General features: G+C 41.6%; 1 pseudogene; it reads right to left on the bottom strand.

Moving 5' to 3' along the window:
- Positions 1 to 5,461: 5,461 nt before the first annotated feature.
- Positions 5,462 to 6,260, bottom strand: LOC118837046 (annotated as a pseudogene).
- Between the last annotated feature and the right edge of the window lie 730 nt (positions 6,261 to 6,990).

The raw sequence follows: 6,990 nt of genomic DNA, 5'->3' as shown, positions 1-6,990 counted from the left end.
ACTTGATTTTCAAAATCTTTTTGAGCTCTTCAGTGGCCTGCAACCAATTCATATTTTTCTTGGAGACTTTGGATGTAGGAGCTTTGACTTTGTTGTCTTCTGGCTGTGTGTTTTGATCTTCTTTGTCACCAAAGTAAAATTCTATAATCTGAGTTTTTACGCTGTCTGCTCATTTTTCCAGCCAATTACTTGACTTTTGACCTCTTTATCAAGGTATGAATCTGCTTCCAGAGTGGAGAGTGCTCTGTCCCAAGCTTCAGGGGTTTTGTGCTGCTATTTTCTGAGCTACTTGTAGGCACCTGTAACTTTTCAGTTCTTCTGAGGTGGTATGATCCAAAGAAAGGTGTTTACTCCTTTCCTGGCCTGTGTTCTGGTCTGTGACTGACCTTAAGCACTCTTTTCTGCCTTGGAACTGCTAGCAGAACTCCCTCTCCACAGCCACCACAAGCTCTGCCACACCAGTGCTCCTCCTTCCCCAAAGACCACCACCCAGGACTGAGACCCACATCCAAGCAGGTCAAAGCAAGAGAATCCTGCCTCCGCACCAGATCCCTGAACTCCCACTCTGATCAACGACTTGATTCCCCCCACCATCTGTGGGCCAGGAGCTCTAGAAGCAGCTGCCACAGCCACCTCCACCACCCCAGGGCTGAGGCCTGACCTCTCCCTTCTCTCACCCAGGTCCAACAGTCTGGAAACTGCCACACCTCAGTGATTCAGTGCCCTTAGGCCTGCTCTACTGGGTCTGGTCCAGCCTGGTCTATAAGCCCTTCCCAATGACCATCCAGGCTGTCTTGGGCTGGAGATTTGTTTCACTCTGTCATTTCGTGGGTTCTATAGTTCTAGAATTTGTTTACAGTCATTTTTACAGGTGTTTGGAGGGATTTGGGGGAGAGCTTAAGCAAGTCCCTGCTTTTACTCTGCCATCTTGGCTCCACCCCCCTTGTCCTGTACTTCTCAACATTTTTATCTGTGACTTGAAAAATGGAATAGAAGGTATGCTTATAAGATATGCTGATGACTCAAAATTGGGAGAAAAGAATGGATTGGAGAAATAGGACCCAAAAAAGAAATCAACAGGATAATACAATGTACCAAAACTGAGATGAAGCCTAACAGGGATAAATGTAAAGTTCTACAACTCATCTTAAAAATCAATGACACAGAGAGAGAGAGAGAGAGAGAGAGAGAGGCAGGGAGCTGGGGGTGGGGAGAATGAGAATGAGTGCTAGAGGCACGGCTAGACAGAATTTTACATAAGGGAAAAATGATCTGAAAGTTATAGTGAATTACAAGCCTCAAGTAAGTTAACAGTGGGACATGGCAGACAAAAAGCTAACACTGTACTAGATTTCACTGAGAACACAAGAGGAAGAAGTATTTCTACTGTACTCCATTCTGGCCAAATCACATCTGGACTATTATATTCAATTCTGGTTACCTCATTCTAGGAAGGACATTGACTAGCCAGAATTCATCCAGACTAGGGAGTTCAAAATTGTGAGAAATGTATAGACTATACTAGTTGACGAAAGATTGAACAAACTGGTTGGGGAAGGGAGATAGTTTTAAGAAAGGATGACATAATATTTAAAGTTTTTTTATGTGGGAAAGGGATTGAACTTGTTCTGTTTTATTCAAGAGAAGAGAATCAAGAGCAACTGAAAGAAGTTGCAGAGAGGCTAAATGTAAGAAAATGTAAGAAAAAAACTTCCCAATACTTCCAATAGTGAAATGAGCTGCTTTGGGAGAAGGCTCACTATTATTGCAATCCATGAAGCAGAGCTTGGATATCATTTGTCAACCATGTTGCAGAGGGGATTCTTGGTCATAATCAAGGTTGGATTGATGACATTTGTGGTTTTTTCAATTTAAATCAATGCAATAAATATTTATTAAACACCTACTATATTGCAAGGTGCTCTATGCTGGAGATGCCCAGAAAAAAAAAGGAAACTACTCTTGCCATTAACCTAGTTCCAGCTCTGATGTTCTATAATTCTGTGAAAATAAACAAGCTAATATCAGAATCAATTCTTTTTAAAAGAGTAAAAAAATTGTACTTTCTCTGTCTTCATCTCCAGGTCTGCTTAATAAAAACTAATTTTCAGAAGTATGTTCTTCACACCCTGAAACATCATTGGTCAGGGATAACCTACAGTCCCAGGGCCAAATCAGGCCCACTATCTGTTTTTTATAGTGCAGGAGCTTAGAATAGTGTTTACATTTTTAAATAAAATTTTACCATATTTAAAAATGTAAAAAACATTCTTAGCTTGTGGCAGTTCAAAAAGAGGTAGCAGTCACATTTGGCCTGGGCTGTAGTTTGCCAACTCCTATCCCAGGTGATCAAAGAAAAAAAGCCATTTTCCAGTTTGGCTTTATTTACACATTTTTAAAAAAAATAAAATACTTTGTTCCCTGACTATTCTCTTGAAATAAGATTTTGCTCTATACATCTTTTTTCATCTAATCAAAGATAATTCAAATCTACTTGGCATATGGTAAATGACATAAATATCTTCCTACAAAGCAAAATTTATTAGAAAGTTGAGTAATTAGACTGAGTGTTGTTGGGGTAGATAGTCCATCTGGGTCCTCTAAGGGTCATATTTCCCCCAATGTATTCAAATCTCAAGTATCCAAATTCATCTTATCTACCATACTTTTCACCAAAGCATCCCAAACTGGCTCCCCTTGACATCCAGTCAGTGCTATCTCTTCCAAGTTAATTTAATTAATGCGAGTGTAAATGAAATAAACTTAGGAACATAAACATGTTCTTTTTTTAAATTGGATTGCTGATTACCTAGAGCCTTGGATCATCCTACCCTAAATCTTCTGGTCCTTCATATGAATAATCAAGTGTGGAATATAATAGATGTGGATCATGAATAAACCTGAAGTTATTTCCTTAATTTTCCATTATATTTGACTGCTTAGACAAAGCTTCAGAAAGGTCTAAGGTTTTCCAGTGTTGAAGAGTGAGGTAGTATATCTTCACCCCTCCCACCCTGCAACTTGCTTGAATCACAGAGCTATAGATCTAAAAGCTAGATCTTAGAAATTGTCTAACACAATCATTTTTTATGGATGAGTAAATTGAGTTAGAGATTTTAATCAGTGACTCTTTCCATTATGCAAGTAAATTGTGTGGAGAATCCATATTACACATACCTTTTGCACACTTTATACAGTCTTATGTTGATTAGGTTGAGAATGTATTTTAAGAGTTTGGAAGAATTTCAAAACGTTCCAGGACGCCCATTTCTTGTTTTTATTGGCAAGGAGTGGATGCGCATTCACTGGGATGTTGACAATACTTGAGTGTGTAGCTCCCTAGACCTTCCCTTTGATAGAAGCAAAGTATGATTCATTATCACATTCAGCTTTTGGCTGTTGGAGTCTTATTTTCAAAAGATCTAGTTGTCAGTTATTTTGAAACTTCAAATTATTTGTTTTTGTTGTGATTTTTTTTCCTTTAGTGCTATAACTCTTTACTCATTTAATCTAGTGAAATGAAAGCCAATTAGAGAAGGGGGTTGGAAAACCCTTTGAGGAAAGGTTGATAGATTGGGATCATGAACATATTAAAGAGACTAAAGTGTTAGCAATCTGGTCTCTTCTATGATTCACTGAGAAGAACATGACATTTGAAGTCAGAAGACCTGAAGTCAAACCTCAGCTGTCTTTTACTGTGTGACCTAGAATAAGGCATTTAACCTCAACACACCACAGTTTCCTTCCTCATCTATAAAATGAGGGGAATGGATTAAATAACCTCCAAATTTCCACCACCTCTAAATCTAAGGGCCTAAGATCTCTCTCTACTAAAACTGCTTTCTCCAAGATCATTAGTAAACCAACTGCTAAGCCCCATGACTACTTCTCAGTCTTCTTCTTTCCTAGCTTTCTGTAGCATTTAACACTGCTAATCATAACTTTCTTCTCAACACTCTAGCCAAAGTAAAGATGAAGAAAATGAGGCTGAAAGGAATGAAGTGACCTGGCCAAACTCTATTAAGTGAAGAATCAGGATTCAAACCCAAAGTCTCTGATTCCAAATCAAATACTCTTTCTACAACAGTAAGCTATCTCTTAAAATATTTACTGATTACCTTCTACCTTTTGAAATCCTTCTCTTCCTTCTATGCCCATTTCAGGTATTACTACTTCTTGAAAATCTGAGCTTTAGTCTCTCATCATCAGTTACTTATTAAACATTTCAAAAGAAACAAAACTCGACATGTTCAAATCAAACTCATTATTTTCCCCTTAGCACACCCCCCACCATTTCTTCCCCCCAAATTCCCTATTTTATTCACATTTCTCCCTAGCTTTCAAAACACTATCCCTGACAGTTTTCTCCTCAGCCCAAGGAGACTATGCCTAGCAATAACTCATGAGTGGGCCCCAGTAAGACAAACTGCCTTTCCCCAACACAAGAACAAGCTAACTTCTGAAGAAGTTCTCTTGTAAAAACAGGATTATCTTGTAACCACAGAATTATGATGTATTGATTCCCAAAGTTATCATATTCAATCCAGAGGTCAAACCATAGACATCAACTCTCAAAGCTATCTTGCTACAGACTTAACAGACCAAAAATGCACCCCTGAGAAACCCCTTCCCCTGGTTTCCAGTGGTGAATGAGCCAGTGACCAAAGGTTGTAAGTTATCACCTAATTAGCATATCTGTCAGATAATCTACTACTTTTCCTATATAAGCTTTAGCATCATTCTTGTTAAGTGGCAAGCTCCTTAGGAAGCTCTGCCCACCACATGGGAGTTGCAATAAACCTTTGCCACCTTGACTTGAAGAATGCTTGAGTGCATGAATTCATTCCACATGACTCTATCCTAGTACTGCAGCACTTGAAGGGTCCCCAGTCCCCCCAAACCACATCAGTACCACCATCCTGCCAGTCTCCCAGGTTTTCATAATTTCAGTGTTACCCTGCACACTCCATTCTCTCTTACCTCACACATCCAATCAATTGCTAAACCTTCCCATTTCTACCTACATAACATTTCTCCCATCTGACCCCTCCTTTCCACTCACAGCTATCACCTAAGTCCAAGCTCACATTACCTCTCCCTTCAACTAAAAAAGAGCCTCCTCATTGATTTCCAGCCTCCCAGTCTCTCACCATTCCTGGCCATGCTCTACCCTGCTGCCAAATCATTTTCCTTCAGTGAAAAATCTAACCCGGTGATGCTCATGCTCAACTGTAGGGGGTTCTGATTGCTTCGAAGATAAAATATAAATTTCTCTGCTTAGCTTTTAAAACCCTACATAACCTGTAAGAACCAATCTTTCCAGCATCATTGGGCATTATTCCACCTACACACTTTGCACCCAAGACAAAATCGCTTATTTGTGTGTGATCTCACGTCATTTATTGGCCCATACTATTCCCTTTTTAAATAAGTCTCTCAGCCTGCTACCCCCACCCCCAGCTCAGAAAATCACCTCCAGCTGCCTGGTGTACTGCACGACTTGCTCTGCCAGCTGTGTGGAAGAGATGGCTGTAACCTCAGGCTTCTGCTGCTGCTGCTGCTGGTGCCTGAAGTTCTGGTAACGGCTGGGACCAAGGACACAACCTCTCTTCTTGGCGGACTCAGTCATCTTCTTGGGGTGGGGAAGAAAAGGATTCGAGTGGCTTCCGCAAAAAGGATCTTTTAATAGGCCTTCCCAATGCAGCCAGCAATCTCATCCCTTCTCTCATCCAGCAAAATGTCAATGAAGAAGGTGTAGCTCTCAGCAAGGAGGTTTCCCTTGGTCAGAAACAACTCATTGCAGCTTCCTTCCATCAGGGATGCTCTAAGGATGCGGGGTGTTGGATGCAGAGGTTGTTCTGGATGTCCTGGGCAGGCAGCCGCTCCCGCTGGTCCGGAGAAGCTCAGCCACTCGGTTCTGGCACAGCAGGAAGAGCAGCCTGAGGCCCACAAGCTGGTGCATGTAGGCCAACTCGGGAATCTGCTCCCTGTTGCCAAAATAATAGCATTTAAGCTGTGTCACGTATCGCTCAAATGAGGGTATGTCCTTCCCCAAGATGCTCCATTGGGCATCAATCTCCAAGAAGTCACGGGCCGGGCTGAGCTGCTCTTTGGTCAGTTTCGTACCCGTGGTAGGCAGGAAGTCAAGCTCCAGCAATACCAACTTGAGGAGGCCCAGCTCCTTGGCGCACTTGCTCAGGTTAGAGCTCTTGCGGTTGTACTCGCCCTGGAGCTGCTAGTGCATGCCCGCGGCTGCCCTGCAGCACAGCCCCGGGCCCCCGCCCAGCTCGGGTCAGTGAAGCAGCCCCGACTGGAAACGCGGACAGTGCGCACCCGCAGGGGCGGCCCCTCCGTCTACCGGACGCACGACCTGGCAGAAGGACCAGCTCAGCTGCCTCTGTGTCCAAACTGGCTTTCTTTTTGACATCCCCTTCTCTCTCCTTGCTGAACCTTTCCGTTGGCCATCTCATACTTCTGGACTGATTGTCCTTTCATAGTCCCTTTCAGCTTTAGGATTCAATGTTTATACAATTCCAAAAAGCAGCTTGCTGTTGAGCAATGGATTTGGAAATGGAAGACGTATTTTCATACACCAGCTCACACACTTATTAGCTGTGTAAACTTGGCCAAGTTGTCATAACACTATTTGCAACTACCTGCCACTTAGAGTTGTAGTGAGGAGAATTCTTTGCAAACCTTAAAGCATCAAAGAAAAATTACTAAAAAATTTTATTACAAATTTCTATGCCCAAAGCCAACATCTTTGATTTCAATGCAAATGTGTTTTTTTTTTCAGACTTAGACAAAAATGGAATTATCACCAAATGCCAAACTTGGAATCTTAGAAAGATTAAATTTCAGACTGAAACGTCATTGTTCCCCATCCTGAGGGCAAAAGCGCATCTCTTTCAATCACTATTTGAGTTTTGTGCTTTTTCTGGTGACAGAAAAAGGAGTGTAGACTACATTTGAGTTGCCTTATCCTGTTGT

The sequence above is a fragment of the Trichosurus vulpecula genome, chromosome 2 (assembly GCF_011100635.1).
Source record: "Trichosurus vulpecula isolate mTriVul1 chromosome 2, mTriVul1.pri, whole genome shotgun sequence".
Lineage (NCBI taxonomy): Eukaryota > Metazoa > Chordata > Mammalia > Diprotodontia > Phalangeridae > Trichosurus > Trichosurus vulpecula.
This window is presented reverse-complemented; position numbering and strand designations above follow the sequence as displayed.